The sequence below is a fragment of the Melanotaenia boesemani genome, chromosome 12 (assembly GCF_017639745.1).
Source record: "Melanotaenia boesemani isolate fMelBoe1 chromosome 12, fMelBoe1.pri, whole genome shotgun sequence".
Taxonomy (NCBI): Eukaryota; Metazoa; Chordata; class Actinopteri; order Atheriniformes; family Melanotaeniidae; genus Melanotaenia; species Melanotaenia boesemani.
In genome coordinates this window covers 11,877,593-11,900,450 of record NC_055693.1, presented here as the reverse complement: position 1 = coordinate 11,900,450, position 22,858 = coordinate 11,877,593, and the positions used below count along the sequence as shown (strand labels likewise).

At 38.6% G+C, this 22,858-nt stretch overlaps 1 long non-coding RNA gene across 1 annotated transcript; it reads right to left on the bottom strand.

Moving 5' to 3' along the window:
- Positions 1 to 1,714: 1,714 nt before the first annotated feature.
- Positions 1,715 to 21,408, bottom strand: LOC121650838. Its single transcript, XR_006012342.1, has 3 exons — positions 21,278 to 21,408; positions 11,450 to 11,454; positions 1,715 to 1,731 (listed from the first exon to the last, which is right to left on the bottom strand). It is a non-coding gene; the product is annotated as an uncharacterized LOC121650838 (long non-coding RNA).
- Positions 21,409 to 22,858: the final 1,450 nt, after the last annotated feature.

Below are 22,858 nucleotides of genomic sequence, written 5' to 3'. Positions count from 1 at the left end.
AAAGCCCGTTTTAATATTTAGTTAAATTAAATTTGGTAAAAGTTAGAATGTGCTGGGCTAGTTTAGTGTGATTATAATTTTACAATAAGCTTTCTTAGATTATTGGAGCTGCTTCACTTTTATTAAACATAGATTAGCAGGCCAGTGTTTTGTTCACCACTTTTGATTATTCTTGGTTTTGTTTCAACTGGCTGTTTTTGAGTTAGACCTTAGCCGTTCTATTTTGTTTTTTCTTCGAGCAGCTTCGCTAACCCCAGCACTCGTCATTACCACCGTTTTGTTTGTTCTCTATTTTACCCTCAAATCAAAATAACTACTTGCTTCCATTATTAACATCTGTCCACAGTTCTTTCCTTTTGTTACGCCTTCTTCCTAAACAGCTTTAAAACACCTTCACGTGGCGTTTCCACAAAATCTGGACCGAGGTTGAAGGCCACCATTTTGATCCCTCTCTGGAAAGTCTTGCTATGCTTCACAAGACCATTTTCAAGGCTTTCTGCATGAAAATTATGATCCTCAACATCTGAAAAGCCAAGTCAGGGAGCTGTGTCGGATCATCTGGGCTGGAGTGGAGGGATACAACTTTAAGATCCCTGAGAGCATGGACCCACTCCCCAAGAACATGTTCCTCCACCTATGCAAGAGCAACTTGATTGCCAGAGATAAGGTCTTGCTTCTGGTCTTTTCATGCAGCATAGTGGAGAAGGCCCGGTTGGTCTGCTCCTTCAGAGCCAGACTACTGGAATCACTGGGCGACCTTCCATCATCAAAAGCCCCTTTTTAATATTTAGTTAAATTAAATTTGGTAAAAGTTAGAATGTGCTGGGCTAGTTTAGTGTGATTATAATTTTACAAAAAGCTTTCTTAGATTATTGGAGCTGCTTCCCTTTTATTAAACATAGATTAGCAGGCCAGTGTTTTGTTCACCACTTTTGATTATTCTTGGTTTTGTTTCAACTGGCTGTTTTTGAGTTAGACCTTAGCCGTTCTATTTTGTTTTTTCTTTGAGCAGCTTCGCTAACCCCAGCACTCGTCATTACCACCGTTTTATTTGTTCTTTATTTTACCCCTTAAAACAAACTACTTGCTTCTGTTAATATCTGTCCACAATTCTTTCCTTATGTGGTGCCTTCTCATACCCATACAGTGGGTCAAAGCATCAATAAATTAGTTTATTTAGCCTATCAACTCTTATCAAGGTTGGACAATCTTCACAAAACCATCGTTAAGAAGTTTTGTCTTATACTGGTTTCCAAGTTATTTTGTGGACAGTTACAGCATTACAGTTATTTTGTTTAGTTCATTCAAATTTGGTAAAAGTTAGAATGTGCTGGGCTAGTTTAGTGTGACCATAATTGTACATAAAGCCTTTTTAGATTATTGGAGCTGCTTCCCTTTTATTAAACATAGATTAGCAGGCCAGTGTTTTGTTCACCACTTTTGATTATTCTTGGTTTTGTTTCAACTGGCTGTTTTTGAGTTAGACCTTAGCCGTTCTATTTTGTTTTTTCTTTGAGCAGCTTCGCTAACCCCAGCACTCGTCATTGCCACCGTTTTGTTTGTTCTTTATTTTACCCCTTAAAACAAACTACTTGCTTCTGTTAATATCTGTCCACAATTCTTTCCTTATGTTGCGCCTTCTCATACCCATACAGTGGGTCATAGCATCAATAAATTAATTTATTTAGCTTATCAACTCTTATCAAGGTTGGACAATCTTCACAAGACTATCTTTAAGAAGATTTGTCTTAAACTGCTTTCCAAGTTATTTTTTGGACAATTACAGCATTACAGTTATTTTGTTTAGTTCATTCAAATTTGGTAAAAGTTAGAATGTGCTGGGCTAGTTTAGTGTGATTATAATTGTACATAAGCTTTCTTAGATTATTGGAGCTGCTTCACTTTTATTAAACATAGATTAGCAGGCCAGTGTTTTGTTCACCACTTTTGATTATTCTTGGTTTTGTTTCAACTGGCTGTTTTTGAGTTAGACCTTAGCCGTTCTATTTTGTTTTTTCTTTGAGCAGCTTCGCTAACCCCAGCACTCGTCATTACCACCGTTTTGTTTGTTCTCTATTTTTCCCTTCAAATCAAAATAACTACTTGCTTCCATTATTAACATCTGTCCACAGTTCTTTTCTTTTGTTACGCCTTCTCATACCCATATCGTTTGTCATAACATCAATAAATTAATTTATTTAGCCTATCAACTCTTATCAAGGTTGGACAATCTTTACAAGACTATGTTTAAGAAGTTTTGTCTGATATTGGTTTCTAAGTTATTTTGTGGACAGTTACAGCATTACAGTTATTTTGTTTAGTTAATTTAAATTTGGTAAAAGTTAGAATGTGCTGGGCTAGTTTAGTGTGACCATAATTGTACATAAAGCCTTTTTAGATTATTGGAGCTGCTTCACTTTTATTAAACATAGATTAGCAGGCCCGTGTTTTGTTCACCACTTTTGATTATTCTTGGTTTTGTTTCAACTGGCTGTTTTTGAGTTAGACCTTAGCCGTTCTATTTTGTTTTTTCTTTGAGCAGCTTCGCTAACCCCAGCACTCGTCATTACCACCCTTTTGTTTGTTCTCTATTTACTCCTCAAAACATACTTGCTTCCATTATTAACATCTGTCCACAGTTCTTTCCTTTTGTTACGCCATGTCATCCCCCTATATTCATTTGTAACATTAATTAATTAGTTCATTTAGCTTTAATGCGTATTTGTATTTTTATATTCACAATGAATTGCTTATTTTTAATGTTTATTTAAATCTTTTTTTAATAAAAAACTAAATAAACTACAAAAATCGAAATGTGTGTGATTCTCTTTTTTATATGTTTATTAGGTTTTTATTAATCCATCTTTATTAATCTGGTTAATTGTTCAAGAATTTTTGAGATTTTCTTATTTTTCTTGTCAAAATGTCTTTCTGGTTTAAAAGCACACTCTCATCTGAACAAATCAGACAGCGTGATGAAGATCATGATTTTTCATTCATCAAGGACCTTTACCACAATTCAGCCTGGACTGTTATGTGAGAAGCTCCATAACTTCCGGGTGGATGCCTCTACCAGCAGCTGGATTTATGGCTACCTAACAAACAGATCACTGTCTGCGAGACTGAAAAGTTGTGTGTCTTAGATGATGGTCAGCAACACAGGAGCACCACAAGGGGCTGTACACTCACTTCTTTACACTGCACACCTTAGACCAGTGGTTCCCAACTTTGGGGGGTCCCGACGCCAAAGAGCACAGGGGGTCCACAAGGCTTTGATGATACAGAGCCTGTGTGGTTGTTAAAATTAAGACCATGTCCACACAGAGACAAGTTGATGTGTATCTGTTTAACGTTTGTATTATCTAGACATGTCGTTCACACAGAACCGGTGTTTCTGGAGTCTGAAAACACTTTTTTTTTTTTGCACTTCTTATATTTTTTCATCTGGAACAAACAAACTTATGGCTTTTCAGTTGGACCCCTTTTTAAATAATGATTTTATTTTAGTCTACTCAGCAGTTTGGTTACCTGTTGATTTTAAAATAGATAAAATGACATGGATAAAATGACTACGGTGGTCCTTGTGCAATGCCGGCTGTTTATTAGTTACTGGAAGATTTTTGTTACAGTTTTTTAATTAAAGAACATCTTAAACATCATTCTGTTATTCCCACCGCTGCACAACTCTTCCACATTTCCTACTGGTGTTACTATTATTGACAGGCTGCTGCTTATATTGTAAATAGATACCCAAAGCTTAGAGTTTACTTCCTAAATGTCTCCACCACCACCCTAACTTACAAAATGTGGTGAATTTTGAAGTTTGAAATTTTGTCTGACAATTTTCTGGAGGCACTGAAAATAACTCACAACCCTAAAACACACTGATCTTACTTTACATTGAGCATTTGTTCTAAAAGTGTTTTTTAAAGCACACACATACATCATAAAAGTTTTTAAAACAAAACATTCTTTTATTCATCCATCGCCATTGCGAAGAGTTTATCTGCCTGCTACCTGGTTAGACCTTCAAATATCATCATGATGTTGATTGGGACCTGTTTATTTTAAAGACAAAATATTTGTTAGTAAGATTGAGGTACATTGATAAAGATGTGAAAGTTAGCTATAACTTAAGGATGTTAACATGATAATGGTACCAAAACATGTTGAGATTAGGGCAAGATGAAAGCTGTTATTACTTATAAATATATTTAGGCCTACCTCAGGAACCATGACATCAGTAATGAAATCCACATTCCTCAGATAATCATAGTCAAACTCCAATGTGGTTTTCACCCTGTTGATGAACTCTTTTCTACTTGATTACAGAGCTGTCACACAGGTCTGGAAAAGTCACCACAAACCTAATTTCGTACTTACATGTTGTTCGCTAGATGGCCTGCCATTCAGGATTTGATTTAGTGCAAAGTTATGCCCAGGATTCTTCCACAAAAACATTCTCTGGGACTTCTTCTCCCCCCATCCAGCAATTCTTTTCAGTCTTTTGTAATGGAATTGACATGATGACCATTTGTACAGGACCCCAAATAAATTCTAAACACAACTCACAAAATCATTAAACATCAAGGCAAAAAACTAGCTGCAATTCCATGTATAGAGTCAGAAAAACTCTAGTCATAACTCATAACTCCCGGGAACCCAAAGCTTAATTTATCAACCAAACTTAACTATGCTCTCACAATATGTGTTTTGCTATATACATTAAGATAAAAGTTGAACCATTCACAAAGTACATATATATATAAATGTGTGTATATATATATATATATATATATATATATGTATATATATATATATATATATATATATATATATATATTTTTTTTTTTTTAAGAAATGTAAAGCATTTCAGAATACAATAACTTGGGATAGTTTTCCCAAATCATGGTTTCTATCACAAACTTGAGTGTGTTATTTCAGGGTTTGATTTTACTATGGGAACATAGTATAGATCAATCAATCAATCAATCAATCAATCAATCAATCAATCAATCTTTATTTATATAGCACTTTTCATACAAGAATGCAGCACAGGTTGAAAACTACCGGCCGGTCTCACTGCTTCCATTCATGTCTAAATTACTAGAGCGTGCCGTCTTCAGTCAGGTCTCACAGTTCCTCCAAGACAACAACCTGTTAGATCCATATCAATCTGGATATAGGCATGGTCACTCTACTGAAACTGCTCTCCTGTCAGTTACTGATTCCCTACGGCTTGCCAGATCCACTGGTCAATCCTCAGTCCTTATACTGCTGGACCTGTCGGCTGCCTTTGACACTGTCAACCATCATATACTGTTCTCCAAACTCTTAGAGCTTGGCATCTCAGGATCTGTCCTCTCGTGGTTTACATCCTACCTCACAGGGAGATCATTCAAAGTATCTTGGCGAGGGGGCGTGTCCAGATCACATGGGCTGACAACAGGGGTGCCTCAGGGCTCGGTGCTCGGCCCTCTTCTCTTTTCCCTATACACCTCCTCACTCGGTGCAGTCATTAGCTCTCATGGTTTCTCCTACCACTGCTATGCAGATGACACTCAGCTTTTCCTTTCTTTCCCACCTGATGACACAACCGTCTCAATGCGAATATCAGCATGCCTTGCTGATATCTCTGCATGGATGAAGGATCGCCACCTTCAGCTAAATCTGTCCAAGACTGAGCTTATTGTCTTCCCAGCCAGTCCTTCTTTACCACCACAGATAAGTGTGCAGCTTGACTCAATCACACTAGTGCCTACATCTTCTACCAGGAATCTTGGTGTCATGGTAGACAACCAGCTGACCTTTAAGGACCATGCTGCCTTGGTTTCCCGGTCTTGCCGATTTGCTCTCTACAACATCAGGAGGATCAGACCCTACCTGACTGAACACACGACCCAGCTCCTGGTCCAGGCTCTGGTCATTTCACGCATTGACTACTGCAACTCCTTACTGGCTGGCCTGCCTGCATGCTCAGTTAAACCTCTGCAGATGATCCAGAACGCAGCAGCACGTCTGGTCTTCAACCAGCCCAAAAGAGCTCATGTCACTCCGCTGCTAATTGCTCTTCACTGGCTTCCAGTTGCAGCACGCATCAAATTCAAAGCTCTGCTTCTGGCTTACAAAACAATAACCCAAACGGCTCCGGTCTACCTTCACTCCTTAATCCAGAGCTACACTCCCTCTCGAAACTTACGCTCTACCAGTGAAAGACGCCTAGTGCTCCCACCACAACGTGGCGCAAAATCAGTAGCAAGACTCTTCTCCTCTGTTGTTCCCCGGTGGTGGAACGATCTACCAAACTCCGTCCGATCCGCAGAGTCCGTATCCACTTTTAAGACCAAGCTAAAGACTCAGTTGTTTAAGGAGCATTTCCACATTTAGCTTAACTAAATGAGTCAGAAAGATTTGTCCAGCTTTTTGGCTCAACCAAGTACTGAAGAAGCTGTGTGCACTTATGCCCAAGATGATATTGTGTGATGAAATCATGCACTTATGCCCAAGTTGATATTATGTGATGAAATCATGCACTTATGACCTACTTGATATTGTGTGATGAAATCGTGATCCTGTATTTAAATAAAATGACTAAAAAAAAAAAAAAAAAAAAAAAAAAAAAAAAAAAAAAAAAATTATATGCACTGCACTAGCACTACATGACAGCACCTGGGTCCAACTGGACTCAAAAGCGGTCTGACTATCACTTAATTATGACGTCCCATCTTGTTTGAATTCATGCTTGTGTTGTTCTTCCTCTCAAATGTAAGTCGCTTTGGATAAAAGCGTCTGCTAAATGACTGTAGAATAGAATAGAATAGAAAAACAACCCCCCTCCCCCACCCCCACAGATAACCCCCTCCCTCCCCGCTTGTGTACAAGCAAGCATACACATACAGATACACACACACATACTTGCACATATTAAAAGACTAATGTGAGGTTGAGCACAGATGAGCCTGGTAAGGAAACACTATCACAGGGAGCCGTCTGCACCGGGAGCCGCCCACCAGCCACGACCGCCATGACACCGACCCAGGGCACACGGCCAATTGAGAGGCAGAGGAGCCACCCAACTAGACCGAAAGAACCCGCAGGACAGAGCCGCAGCAGCCACAGCCGATGAAAAGCCCCCGGTGCAGAGAGCCCCCTCCGAGGAAACACTGGGGAAATAACCTAAAAATAATATAAATAGAATAAAAGCATAAAATAAATAAAAATGGGTTAACATAGAAAAATAAATAGGCTAGGGGAATAAAATAAATAAAAATAAAATGAATAAATATTAAGTAAAAGCTAAATTAAAAAGGTGGGTCTTGAGCCTGCTCTTAAAAACATTAACATTCTCTGCAGCCCTGAGCTCCTCCGGCAGGCTGTTCCAGAGACGAGGACCATACCACTGGAAAGCTGCCTCTCCATGAGTATGTGTCCTGACTTTAGGTACAGTCAAGAGGCCAGTACTGGAAGACCTCAGGGGCTGCGAGGGTTCATAAGGTAAAAGCAAATCTGAAAGATAAGAAGGCCCAAGACCATTAAGACATTTAAAAACCAATAAGAGAACCTTAAAATTGATCCTGAAACACACGGGGAGCCAATGCAGTGATTCTAAAACCGGTGTAATGTGGGCCCGCCCTCTGGTCTTCGTCAGCACACGAGCAGCTGAGTTATGTAGGAGTTGTAGAGGTGCAATACTCTTTTTGGGAAGACCAGAGAGCAGGGTATTACAGTAGTCAATACGACTGGTGATAAAAGCATGCATCAGCATCACCGTGTTGGCCCGAGAGAAAATGGGACGGACTCTGGCTATGTTTTTTAGGTGATAAAATCCTATTTTAGTAACATGTTTAATATGTGGAATAAAACCAAGCTCAGAGTCAAAAATAACGCCCAGGTTTTTTACTTGTGATGATGGGTTTAATGCGGATGCCTGTAATTTAGCTAAGAGTTTCTCTCTCTGAGCCTCAGGACCAATGATTAAAACTTCAGTTTTGTCCTGGTTAAGCTGTAAAAAGTTTTCTGCCATCCAGGATTTGATATCTAAAATACAGTTGAAAAGGGCATCCATTGGTCTCGTGTCATCAGGAGACATGGAGATGTACAACTGAGTATCATCAGCATAACTGTGGAAGTTTACTCCATGCCTCCTGATGACACTGCCAAGAGGGAGCATATACAAATTAAAAAGAACAGGGCCTAAAACTGACCCTTGAAGCACACCACATGTCATTTTATGGATCTTAGAGGAGCATGTATCCAAACTTACCATGTAAGTTCTGTCTGTGAGATAGGAAGTGAACCAGTTGTGAACAGCACCAGAGAGGCCCACCGGGTGTTTCAGTCTGTTTAAAAGAATAGTGTGGTCTACTGTGTCAGAGGCTGCGCTAAGATCCAGTAGCACCAAGACTGAGAGGTTCTGTGAGTCACAGTTAATCCTAAAATCATTTAAAACCTTCAGGAGAGCAGTCTCTGTGCTGTGGTTCACCCTAAATCCAGACTGATATATCTCAAGGATATTTCTACTATTTAAAAAATAATTAAGCTGAATAAAAACCAGTTTTCTAAAATTTTACTTAAAAATGGTAAGTTGGATACAGGTCTATAGTTATTAAAATCATTACAATCCAAATTGCTCTTCTTCAGAAGAGGCCTCACCACCGCTGTTTTAAAGGCTGCAGGGAAGACGCCCATCTGAAGAGAGCAATTTATCATGCATAAAAGCTCGTCTTTAAAAAATCCATAAAATTATTTAAAAAGTGAAGTGGGAATTGGGTCTAAAAGACATGTGGTGGGTTTTACTGTGGAGAAAACTTTATCAAGGATCTCAACATTAACCAGGACAAAACTGTCCAGTGTCTCCTCAGGTAAAACCAAGCACTCAGATGTGTTCGTGTTCTGGTTGGATAAAATACCACATCTGATGGCACTGATTTTACCTCTGAAGTGGTCTGCAAACTGCTCACAGAGAGAGTCTGTTGGGGTTCGCTGGGAGCTGTTAAAATCAGGGTTACATAGGTGATCGATGGTGGACAAAAGAACCTTGGGATTATTTTTATTGTTACTGATTATTTTTGCGAAGTACATGTTTCTTGAGTTCCTTAGTAAATTTTAAGTTGCTCACAAAATATCTGATGATTTATTGTCATTTTATTTTTCCTCCATCTCCTTTCTGGCGCCCTGCAATTTCTTTTGAGTTTTTTAACCTCCTCATTCCTCCAGGGAGATATAAGTTTTGGGTAAATCTTTTTTGTAGTGAGTGGAGCGACAGAGTCGAGGCTTGTCTTCAGTTTATTGTTAAAATGTTCAACAATAAAATCACAGGGTGCAGGTAAAATCACAGGAGGACATTTATCTAAAACCTTGATAAAATTTGCAGCCACTTCAGAGGTTAGATAGCGCTTCCTCACAGTTCGCACCGAGGTCTCCCGCTGAATAAAACCGGTGATGTTAAAAAACACACAGTAGTGGTCAGAGACAGCCAAGTCAACAACAGAGGACACACTGGCAGAAAGGCCATAGGTAATGACCAAGTCCAGTGTGTGTCCTCTGTTGTGAGTCGGCTGCGTGACATGTTGTGTAAAATCCATATAGTTAAGAATGTTTAAAAATTCTTTTGAAACAGAGTCTAAAGGATTATTTATGTGCAGGTTAAAATCACCGGTTAAAATTATCATGTTGTACGTTGTGTGTATGATTAATAAAAATTCTGAAAACTCATTAATAAAAGCAGCACATTTTTGGGGTGGTCTATAAACGGTGACACATAAGATTGGAGGGCTGCTAAAAACAAAGGATGGATATTCAAAAGTGGTAAAATTATCAAATAAAATCTGTTTGGTGGTGAGAGTGTTATTGGTTAAAGATGCTGTGCCACCACCTTTCCTGCCAGTTCTTATAGAAAAAGAATAGTTAAAATTTCATGTCTGAATAAACTTACTCATGATCAGATATTCTGGTACATCACATGCTTTTGTGTTCATAGGTTTACACCCCAGTAGAATGTGAATTTATTAAAGAATATAAATGATCATACAAAACCTTTGCTCTCATTCATGGTTAGTGGTTGGGTATAGCCATTTACCATAAAATTTGGTTGTCCTTTGTAATCATACTAACAACAGAAACTATCAAAATGACCCTTATCAAAAGTTTACAATATTTAAAAAATTACCACAATTACACACAAACACCCAAGTTGACACACAGCAGTTTTAAATGGCTCCTAAATATAACAATCCTCATTTGTGATGTGTTTGCTTGTAAAAACTGGGCTTGTATAACATCCATTGTGTTTCTAGGCCCAAAAATAAACTCCTGCTTGTTTCATCCAGTGCTGCACTGATGGATTCTGGACCACGGGCAAAACAAAATAATGATCAAAGAATCTGTGGGGGGTGACAGGTGAACTCTATAGACTTGGAAAAGGATATGAAAATGATCCAAGAAATGGAAATGCCAACAAGAGTGTTCAATCTCTAATGCAAGGTAAATGAAAATGAGGGGTGCCGTTGAAACCAGCTAGACCAACAAAAAATAATAAAATAATAGTTTGGGGTACAAAGATAATCCCACAAATAACTTGATCTGACCCGGGAGTCTTTTTTTAAAAAGGGTCTGGTTGTTTTAAAGGGACAACGTGGAGGCACGTAAAGCCAAAATATTAATTGACCAGAAAATGGTATTGTATGCCAGTGCCACTAAGCAACCTGTTTACAATACTCCAAACATGTAAACAACAGCCCATCTATAGCTTTTAAAGCAATGATTGTCTTTGATAATAAGAAATTCTTACCATGACTTTTCAAGTGAGTCACATAGTTATGCTTCCGCTGTATCACGGCCATGCAAGTGGGACAGTGCCAGTGGCTGCGCCTTTGATGTTTTAGGCCACAGTTGCATGGTATGCAAAGCTTTTCTATTGGGAAAATGGAAACAAAAGACAAACACTTAATAGAGGAGTTGATAAAGTTGAACATTACAAAAATTAAAACAAAGAGTTATTTATAGGTTGTGATGCTGTTGACTCATGTACCCCCTGTTACCTTACATGAATATAAAAAAGTGTCATACCTACAGTGTCTTAAATGCAAGCAACACAGACAAACGGCAGACATTAGGGGTCTTTGTTTACAGCTGAACCACATCAGTCTTGATATATTGGTCTTTTGAATTTCAATGGGGACGCCATAGTGTATGTAGCACTTGCTAGACAGCCATTGCAAGTCTTTTGCGGTACAAAGTTTTCTATTCAGTAATTGAGTCAAAACAAATAAGCAGATAGATCTTTTCCCACATATCATAACAGAGCAAGTGTAAAACTCAATGAGATTCTAGTGAAGACAGCACTGAAAATGCCTGGATCTCATTCCACCTTTTACTATTTTACAAAAGATGCACAGTAGGATGGTGCTTGAAATACTGTAAAATAATTACTGAATACTGATATACTAACTTTTTCTAAAGGAACATGATCATGTAAGCCTATTTTGGTTCAGTTTGTTTCAAGTACTGAACAAAGGAGGTCAAGAGTTTTGAATAACAGAAGCAAATACTGCATTGTTGTAAATGATGTTATGCAGAACACATTAGGGTGTCCAATAATTGAAAAAAGTTGTAAAGAAAGCTCTTTTCATGCAATTCTACTTATGAATTGGCTAATACAGACAGCAATTATCAGCATAACATTAAAATAAGTAGTTTATTGCCTGACTCAACTTACCGATGCCTTCGACACTGAAGAATATGGAGTATTTTAAATTAACATTCATCATATGATGCTGAGTTGCCATTGGTGTTGTTTTGCAGTAAGGGGAGCCCCTGTCCTGTTTGTATTACAGAGCTTTCAATTTTTGGAAAACTGTATCTAGAAACATGTCCAGGTGTCAGCCTCCTATCCTGAATTTTAAAAATAGTCTAAATACAGAACATAAAAGTGGCCTACTTACCTTTTGCCATGGTTTTTCTATAGTGTGTTGACTAGATGGTTGGTGTGATGAAATTTCAAAGTGCCACAGAATGCTTGCAATATCAGAATTCCAAGTAGGCTTACAACCACATGGACCACCACATGCTGGCCTTTTTGCATCACTTAGTGGCATGGACCACTCATTACACAGTGGTTTTATAGTGATCCTTTGTCTGGACCACGAATGTAGTTAAGGCTTAGATCAGACCACCATTTCTGTGACAACACCCTCTCCAAAAACAACTAGCTTTGTCTGTGGGTGGATGTCAGGCCGGTCAATTACCCGAATCAGTGTAGAGCGCTGGGAATTGCCCCCCTGTTTTCGTGGTCCATTCTGAGACTGCACGAGGAGGCCATCCTGCTTGTTGAAATCCAGTGTCAATTTAATACAAATTACAGTTACCTCCATCCACAATGTAATTGCTCTACAACTGATTTACCACCATGTGTTCTTTGTCATGTTTATATTTTGTAACGAAATGCTTCATTCAATAATAATAAAGAGAGCCAGGAAATTCCGACGCAGTCCGCTGCCCCCCTGCTCCTTCTCCATTTCTGTGACAGGTACTGGCCAGGGCTCCAACATTGCACGTGGCTTGAACACCAGCACTGGAATCAGACTCCAGAGAACCTTGGATCGGTGTGGGAATGGTTTCTCATTAGAGATTAATTAGTATTTCGTGCACATGTTATATCTATATCTCAAAACTGAAAGCACAACGGACTGCTAGTGGTGATTTTCATTAGTTAATTTTCAGTAAACTTTATTTTGACAGTTTAAAGATATCTCAGAGACCATTGTGGGTTTTTCTTTCTTTAACATGGAAACAATTTTGTTCATGTCTGCATATGTTTTAAATGCAGTGAAGCTAATCTGATTGTAAGAGAGCACATAATTCTCAGCTTTGTTATAATACAAAGTGTTCCAGTTTGATTGCTCTGAACTGAAAAATGACGTAGTGCCTTCAGGAGGAATTTGGATTAAGTTCACTTTCTTTCAACTTCGCAACGAGATTTTGGTGTTGGCATGGCTACCGGTTATATGAAGAAAAACTGTTTTATTTGAAAAACAAAACAAAAACAAAACAAAAGCTTGAAACATTTGAAATTCTTGTCTGTGCTTTAACCACATCTACTAATAAGTTTATGTCTGAAAAAAAAACGTGCAAGGGCCGTTACTAGAAAGTGAAACTTCTGGAAAAACTCATAGTTTGCTGGAAAACCGAATCCAGGAGAGATCCAGCTGGACCTCATGGTGACGACCAAATCAACTGTTTTTGTCTTGGGACAATCAGAAAAGATCATAAAAAGTCTAGATAACAAACTTCTTAGTTTAGACAAAGACCCAGCCAGTCAACATGCAATGGAAGGAAAAGAGATTGTCGCCATGAAGAAAGTGCACGAATGGACTTTCAGCTTAATATTATGTTTACTTTTTACTCCAGTCTGCCTCATCACTGTATTGTTCCTTACAGAGATGGAAAACCAAGGCCTCAGGACAAAATTACATCACATCAGAGAGGAAAAGTTGTCGGCCAGGAACAACGATGATCTGCTGAAGCAACTTTTAAACTCCAGCTATGAAAACCTTACCATGGTCATAAATGAGAACTACAAGCTGAAGTTGCTCTTCAACTCCACACTGTACAACGCTGCCCTGCTGTCAAATGAAAATGTCCTGCTGAGGGAGTGTTTGAACATCACGTTGCAAGAAAAAACACGTTTACAAGTGGAGAAATGCAAACGTTCCTAAATGGAACAGTGGACAGCTACAAATGTGTAGAAGAGGAGAACCTGCAACTTACTGCGCTTTTGAATGAAAAATTGCATCAAATCACAGTTGCTTCTGCAGAAAATGAAAGATTGCACCTGCTGTTAAACAATGAACAGCAAAAATCTGCAGCGTTGGGGGCAAAAAACCAACAGCAGCGTTCAATCCTGTACTCCAACCAGTTGTCTTTCATCTGGCATCTCTGCAAAGGACACACTGCAGTGCTCGCACTGGTCTTCGGGCTGGGTCTAGCACGCGTCACGCTGCTTCCTCCTGGAAACAAACCAAAAACACTGGGAAGCTGCTCGCAGGGACTGTCGCAGCATGCAGGGTGACTTGGCTGTTGTTCTGAATGCAAAAGACCAAGCGTTTTTGACAAACTTGACTTTTCATTTTGCAAAGAACCATCCTCAACAAAACTTATATTCAACATGGATTGGGTTGCAGGATATGGTGAAAGAGAACCTACGCTTGTGGAACGATGGAAGCAGAGTGAAATCGGATGTCACCTACTGGAGGAAAAATATGCCAGACAATGCTGTTGCTTCCTGGGATGTTGACAGGACAGGACAGGACTGTGTTGCAATTGTGGCATCAGAACATATAGGAAGTGAAGATTGGTGGGACTCATGGGATGATATACTTTGTCGTGCAGAAAGTAATCAAGAATCAAGAATCAAGGATCAAGAATCTTTATTGTCATTATGCAAGGCACAACGAAATTTTGTTTCAGAAGTTCTCGGCTTAAAAGGCACACTGTAACACACGAAGATAAAAAGTATGGGAAGGCAAAAGGCAATATATACAATTACTTGTGTGAAAGGCCAGCTGTCATTTTGCCTTGACTGGCCGACTATCGTGGTATCTCACACCCAGGACCATCTCGCCCTGCCCATCCCTGTGCCTTCCAAAAAAAGTGGGGAGTCACCAGCAACCTGATCTTGTACAAAGCCAGCAGTTTAGCAGTTTTTCCTTCATTTTGTAAAAGAAATTATTATATAATTAAGTTAATGTGATTCATTTGTATGGAGAGAGAAAAGTGACATATAGGCACATGAAAGAAATGTTTTTAACCTGGATTTAAAGGTGTTTACATTTAATAAAAGTTTATTTTCCACTGGACAAATGTCCCACTTGTCCCACAGCTAAATGCTGCTGCTCCATGTTTAGTCTGGACTCTGGTCTGGACTAGCTGATCTGAGTCCTTGGATATAAAAACTTTATATACTATTTTACAAAGTTCTTTGCACAGCAGCAGCAAAACAAGTTGAAACAAAACATTAAAAGAACATAGGTTAGAATAAAATTAAGATTGAAAGTAACTTAAGGTAGATTATCAATCAGCTAACTTTTAAATAATAAGATAATCCTGAAAAAAACTTGCTTTTACTACATTGGAAAATGTCAGTATCTATGATGTATTTATAGCTAAATGGTCTTTTTGTGGAACATATCTTGTATATTATTTTTGTGTAGCCTTTTACTGCTATAAATATGTCAGTGTTTATACTTTTGGTTATTTGTATCATTGATCTGACTTATTATAGAAATGGCTTTTTTTGTGATGACATCTGGTAGGAACTAAACCAAGGTTTGGTTGGAGAAGTTATTGACAAGGACTCCGAACAGAAAACGAATGACAAACGAAGAAAGAACTTTGCTCAAAAAGTAAGTTTTCTGATTGGAAAAGAGCTGTCAAAGCTGTTGCTCGTCTTAAGCGTCATACTAAGCAGATCAAGGGTCTCAAGCTTAAGCCATGTGAAGCCACAAGCATTGAGGAAAGGCAAGAAGGAAAGCACTTCATAATCAGATTGGTCCAAGAGGAGGCATTCTGAGGCCACATCCAGAATGTCAAACAACACAAAGAAGTATGAACCAAGGACAAGACAAATAAGCTACACAAACTAAACCCATTTATTAATAAGGGTGGTAAACTCAGGGTGGGAGGTCGTTTGACAAAATCTGGTCTTCACCTACGTGGCAAACATCCTTCTATTCTGCCCAAAGCCAGCCATGTGTCCTCTTTACTGATCAAGTATTATCACGAGAAAGTGCATCATCAAGGAAGTAAAATAACTATAAATTAGCTGAGATCCAATGGAATTTGGGTCCTAGGATGCAGTAGTGCAGTAGTTTCACACATTCATAAATGTACCAAAGGCAGAAAATATAGAGGGAACACACAAGATCCAAAGATGGCAGACCTGCCAGAAGAAAGAACAGAAATGACACCTTTTATGTAAAGGAGGCAAGAAAAGAACTGAAAAGGTATGGTCTCCTGTTCACCTGTATGTGCTCAAGAGTCATACACGTTGAAATGCTTGATGATCTTACGACAGATGCTTTCATTAACATTTTGCATGAACACGATGAAGGTCTTAAACCATGAACAGCTGAAAAAACATGGATGTTAGTTCATAAGGAACATTCCATCATCAAGCTTCCGTAACAGTATCCAACCACTCAGAAACATGGAGTTGCTTACCCACCTTCAAACACTGAACATATTCTGCAGCCATGCAGCAGACTTCCTGAAATTGGACCACTTTGGCCCCCTTAGGATGACAGGTGGAAGCAAGCTCCTCTTGAATAGGCCTGTCCGATCTTCCTTGAGCAAATACAAACTGCAGGAGTCTGTACATCTTTATGTTGTTTAATATATTAAAAGATCCTGCCTGTTTGCATTCCCAAAGGTACACCCTTCTTCACGTGCTGCTATACCTGTGAAATATATACCTTATGTTGAACCTCTTTTTTGTAAATGTAAAAATATGGGTAATAAAGGCTAGCAGTTGTCAGGCCTCCATGAAATCTGTGCTGGAAAGCCTGGGAGAGATGTGGGACCAGAAGCAATAAAACACGGAGTAAATCTGGACAGATTCATGCACTCCCTACAGTAACACGTTAGGGGAGTCAAACTAAATACAAATACCAATATAATTCAGCAGTCTACTCCCAACTTTAAATTATTAGAAGAAAACATAAACCAGACAGGACAAGTTTTTAATTAGACAATAATTTAAGTTCTAAAGGAATTATTTCTGATGTATAAATGTTGAAAATATGTCGTAAATCAACAATGTATTATGGTTAAATTCTGCTGAGGGAAATGCCAGAGTTTACTGTTTCAACTGTGGCTGTTTCTACAAATGAAAACATGTTGAGACCAACGAAGGAATGGGGGGGGCTAATAAATTCTAATGACCTATATTCACTGTAGAAAAGATCATATTGGCTATACACATTACAAGTTACTGGTCAATTTATTAGGTTCACCATTTCAACGACTTATTCTGCCTCCATGCGCTTTGCTCATGTTGATTATTTAAAATTAAATAAAAGCAATAAATCCTTTTAGTGACAACCGAAAAATAACAGTTTTTGGGTGGGTGGATGCCAAATTAACCGAATCAGTGTAGAGCGCTGGGAACTGTCCCCCTGCTTTTGTGGTTCACTCCGAGACTGCACGAGGAGGCCATCCTGCTTGTTGAAATCCAGCGTGACTCCGCGAGCCGCGTAACGCGCATTCAATTCAATACAAGTTACAAACACCTCCATCCACAATGTAATTGCTCTACAGCTGATTTATCACCATGTGTTCTTTGTCATGTTTATATTTTGTACTAAAATGCTGCATTCAATAATAAGAGAGAGAGAGAGAGAGAGAGAGAATAAGGACACGAGGGGAAGGGGGGAAAAAAAACACCTCCATCCACTGTCACAGCAGAGGGCCACGGAGGCTTGTTTGAAACGTCGGTGATGTGATGTCACTACAACCTTCGCTGCTGCTGCCAGGGGAGACCCCGTCTTGTGGGCGTGGCTTATCGAACACTGTTCTGATACAAAGATGATGTATCAAAGGCTGCATTCCAAAAGCCCCTTTATCTAAATTCCCTTCCAACCTCACTTCAGTTTGGTGGAAATTTTCAGAGCAGACACAGGATTGTGATTTTGATTAATCCCTTCCTTATGGAGACACCATCGTCTTAGACAACTGAAAGACAGAATTCATTGGTCCTCAGATTGTTAATAGTTTCTGGTTTTAGGGAAATAGTCCATTTCCCTCAGAACTAATTCATCTGAACCCCTGTAACAACAGATATGTCATCCACAGTCTGTTGGAAAAGTGAGGCAGCTGCTCCAGACATCAGCGCAAAGCCCACACAAAGGACCACCATGAAGAAACTCAAGACTTTCTTTGGAAAAAGACATCCGTGATCCCAGTGAAGTACGATCTCTCAGAGATCTCTGGATCATACTGTCAAACAAAAGAAGTCACAAGAGTCGAAGACGTCATTTCCTCTTTACAAAAGAAACATGACCTGAATGTTCTTCACTGCATCTCAAGGATGCCACCCAAAATCTGTTGGGATATTGAGCCAGCTTCTCCAGACACTTGGGCACAACCAAAACGTGTGATCATGATGAAGAAACTTAAAACTTTCTTTGGAAAAAAGACATGAAAAGGTAATCCCAATGCAGTTTGAGCTCACAGAGCCCTCCACAGCTTGCCATCAGACGGAGGAGGTCACAGGAGTCGAGGACAAAGTCGATTTGATTAATTTCCCTAAATGTAAATGTGATCTGGAGTCAGCAGATGAGAAGAAATGCTACGAAACAGCTGTAATGTCCTAGATAACCTGATCTCAAAAGCCATTTCCAAATTCATGTATCAAACTGTCTGCACATGAATTGAAAGACACCAACTCATGGCTTTTTGAGAAAGTCTAGGCAGAGGTTCGAGGACAGAAGTTTAATCTCCCACCAGAAAGGTTGGACAAAATGTTGTGGACAGTTACAGTGTTAAAGTTATTTTGTTTAGTTAATTTAAATTTGGTAAAAGTTAGAATGTGCTGGGCTAGTTTAGTGTGATTATAACTTTATAAAGAACATTCTTAGATTATTGGAGCTGCTTCACTTTCATTAAACATAGATTAGCAGGCCAGTGTTTTGTTCACCACTTTTGATTATTCTTGGTTTTGTTTCAACTGGCTGTTTTTGAGTTAGACCTTAGCCGTTCTATTTTGTTTTTTCTTTGAGCAGCTTCGCTAACCCCAGCACTCGTCATTGCCACACTTTTGTTTGTTCTCTATTTCCCCCTTAAAACAAACTACCTACTTCTGTTAATATCTGTCCACAATTCTTTCCTTATGTTGCGTCTTCTCATACCCATATAGTGGGTCATAACATCAATAAATTAGTTTATTTAGCCTATCAACTCTTATCGAGGTTGGACAATCTTCACAAGACTATCTTTAAGAAGATTTGTCTTATACTGCTTTCTAAGTTATTTTGTGGGCAGTTACAGCATTACAGTGATTTTGTTTGGTTAATTTAAATTTGGTAAAAGTTAGAATGTGCTGGGCTAGTTTAGTGTGATTATAATTGTACATAAAGCTTTCTTAGATTATTGGAGCTGCTTCACTTTCATTAAACATAGATTAGCAGGCCAGTGTTTCGTTCACCACTTTTGATTATTCTTGGTTTTGTTTCAACTGGCTGTTTTTGAGTTAGACCTTAGCCGTTCTATTCTGTTTTTCTTTGAGCAGCTTCGCTAACCCCAGCACTCGTCATTGTAACCGTTTTGTTTGTTCTCTATTTTCCCCTTAAAACAAACTACTTCCTTCCGTTAACATCTGTCCACAATTCTTTTCTTTTGTTTCGCCTTCTTCCTAAACAGCTTTAAAACACCTTCACGTGACTTTTCCACAAAATCTAAACCGAGGTTGAAGGCCACCATTTTGATCTCTGTCTGGAAAGTCTTGCTATGCTTCACAAGACCATTTTCAAGGCTTTCTGCATGAAAATTATGATCCTCAATATATGAAAAAGCCAGGTCAGGGAGCTGTGTCGGATCATCTGGGCTGGAGTGGAGGGATATAACTTTAAGATCCCCGAGAGCATAGACCCACTCCCCAAGCACATGTTCCTCCACCTATACAAGAGCAACTTGATTGCCAGGGATAAGGTCTTGCTTCTGGTCTTTTCATGCAGCATAGTGGAGAAGGCCCGGTTGGTCTGCTCCTTCAGATCCAGATTACTGGAATCACTGGGTGACCTTCCATCAGCAAAAGCCCGTTTTAATATTTAGTTAAATTAAATTTGGTAAAAGTTAGAATGTGCTGGGCTAGTTTAGTGTGATCATAATTGTACATAAAGCTTTCTTAGATTATTGGAGCTGCTTCACTTTTATTAAACATAGATTAGCAGGCCAGTGTTTTGTTCACCACTTTTGATTATTCTTGGTTTTGTTTCAACTGGCTGTTTTTGAGTTAGACCTTAGCCGTTCTATTTTGTTTTTTCTTTGAGCAGCTTCGCTAACCCCAGCACTCGTCATTACCACCGTTTTGTTTGTTCTCTATTTTCCCCTCAAATCAAAATAACTACTTGCTTCGGTTAATATTTGTCCACACTTCTTTCCTTATGTTGCGCCTTCTCATGCCCATATAGTGGGTCATAACATCAATAAATTAGTTTATTTAGCCTATCAACTCTTATCAAGCTTGGACAATCTTCACAAGACCATCTTTAAGAAGATTTGTCTTAAACTGCTCTCTAAGTTATTTTGTGGACAGTTACAGTGTTAAAGTGATTTTGTTTAGTTCATTCAAATTTGGTAAAAGTTAGAATGTGCTGGGCTAGTTTAGTGTGATTATAATTGTACATAAAGCTTTCTTAGATAATTGGAGCTGCTTCACTTTTATTAAACATAGATTAACAGACCAGTGTTTTGTTCACCACTTTTGATTATTCTTGGTTTTGTTTCAACTGGCTGTTTTTGAGTTAGACCTTAGCCGTTCTATTTTGTTTTTTCTTTGAGCAGCTTCGCTAACCCCAGCACTCGTCATTACCACCGTTTTGTTTGTTCTCTATTTTCCCCTCAAGTCAAAATAACTACTTGCTTCGGTTAATATTTGTCCACAATTCTTTCGTTATGTTGCGCCTTCTCATACCACTATAGTGGGTCATAACATCAATAAATTAGTTTATTTAGCCTATCAACTCTTATCAAGGTTGGACAATCTTCACAAGACTATCTTTAAGAAGATTTGTCTTAAACTGCTCTCTAAGTTATTTTGTGGACAGTTACAGTGTTAAAGTTATTTTGTTTAGTTAACTTAAATTTGGTAAAAGTTAGAATGTGCTGGGCTAGTTTAGTGTGATTATAATTGTACAAAAAGCTTTCTTAGATTATTGGAGCTGCTTCACTTTTATTAAACATAGATTAGCAGGCCAGTGTTTCGTTCACCACTTTTGATTATTCTTGGTTTTGTTTCAACTGGCTGTTTTTGAGTTAGACCTTAGCCGTTCTATTCTGTTTTTCTTTGAGCAGCTTCGCTAACCCCAGCACTCGTCATTGTAACCGTTTTGTTTGTTCTCTATTTTCCCCTTAAAACAAACTACTTCCTTCCGTTAACATCTGTCCACAGTTCTTTTCTTTTGTTATGCCTTCTCATACCCCTATATTGGCTTCTTACATTAATTAATTAGTTTATTTAGCTTAAAAACTCTTATCAAGGCTTGTGAATCTTCACAAAACTAACTTAAAGATTTGTCTTAAACTGCTCTCTAAGTTATTTTGTGGACAGTTACAGCGTTAAAGTGATTTTGATTAGTTAAATTAAATTTGGTAAAAGTTAGAATGTGCTGGGCTAGTTTAGTGTGATCATAATTGTACATAAAGCTTTCTTAGATTATTGGAGCTGCTTCACTTTTATTAAACAGATTAGCAGGCCAGTGTTTTGTTCACCACTTTTGATTGTTCTTGGTTTTGTTTCAACTGGCTGTTTTTGAGTTAGACCTTAGCCGTTCTATTTTGTTTTTTCTTTGAGCAGCTTCGCTAACCCCAGCACTCGTCATTGCCACCGTTTTGTTTGTTCTCTATTTTCCCCTCAAATCAAAATAACTACTTCCTTCCATTATTAACATCTGTCCACAGTTCTTTTCTTTTGTTATGCCTTCTCATACCCCTATATTGGCTTCTTACATTAATTAATTAGTTTATTTAGCTTAAAAACTCTTATCAAGGCTTGAGAATCTTCACAAAACTAACTTAAAGATTTGTCTTAAACTGCTCTCTAAGTTATTTTGTGGACAGTTACAGTGTTAAAGTTATTTTGTTTAGTTCATTCAAATTTGGTAAAAGTTAGAATGTGCTGGGCTAGTTTAGTGTGATTATAATTGTACATAAAGCTTTCTTAGATTATTGGAGCTGCTTCACTTTTATTAAACATAGATTAGCAGGCCAGTGTTTTGTTCACCACTTTTGATTATTCTTGGTTTTGTTTCAACTGGCTGTTTTTGAGTTAGACCTTAGCCGTTCTATTTTGTTTTTTCTTTGAGCAGCTTCGCTAACCCCAGCACTCGTCATTACCACCGTTTTGTTTGTTCTCTATTTCTCCTCAAAACAAAGTACTTGCTTCCATTATTAACATCTGTCCACAGTTCTTTTCTTTTGTTTCGCCTTCTTCCTAAACAGCTTTAAAACACCTTCACGTGGCTTTTCCACAAAATCTAGACCGAGGTTGAAGGCCACCATTTTGATCCCTCTCTGGAAAGTCTTGCTATGCTTCACAAGACCATTTTCAAGGCTTTCTGCATGAAAATTATGATCCTCAACATCTGAAAAGCCAGGTCAGGGAGCTGTGTCGGATCATCTGGGCTGGAGTGGAGGGATATAACTTTAAGATCCCCGAGAGCATGGACCCACTCCCCAAGCACATGTTCCTCCGCCTATGCAAGAGCAACTTGATTGCCAGAGATAAGGTCTTGCTTCTGGTCTATTCATGCAGCATAGTGGAGAAGGCCCGGTTGGTCTGCTCCTTCAGATCCAGACTACTGGAATCACTGGGCGACCTTCCATCATCAAAAGCCCATTTTAATATTTAGTTAAATTAAATTTGGTAAAAGTTAGAATGTGCTGGGCTAGTTTAGTGTGATCATAATTGTACATAAAGCTTTCTTAGATTATTGGAGCTGCTTCACTTTTATTAAACATAGATTAGCAGGCCAGTGTTTTGTTCACCACTTTTGATTATTCTTGGTTTTGTTTCAACTGGCTGTTTTTGAGTTAGACCTTAGCCGTTCTATTTTGTTTTTTCTTTGAGCAGCTCCGCTAACCCCAG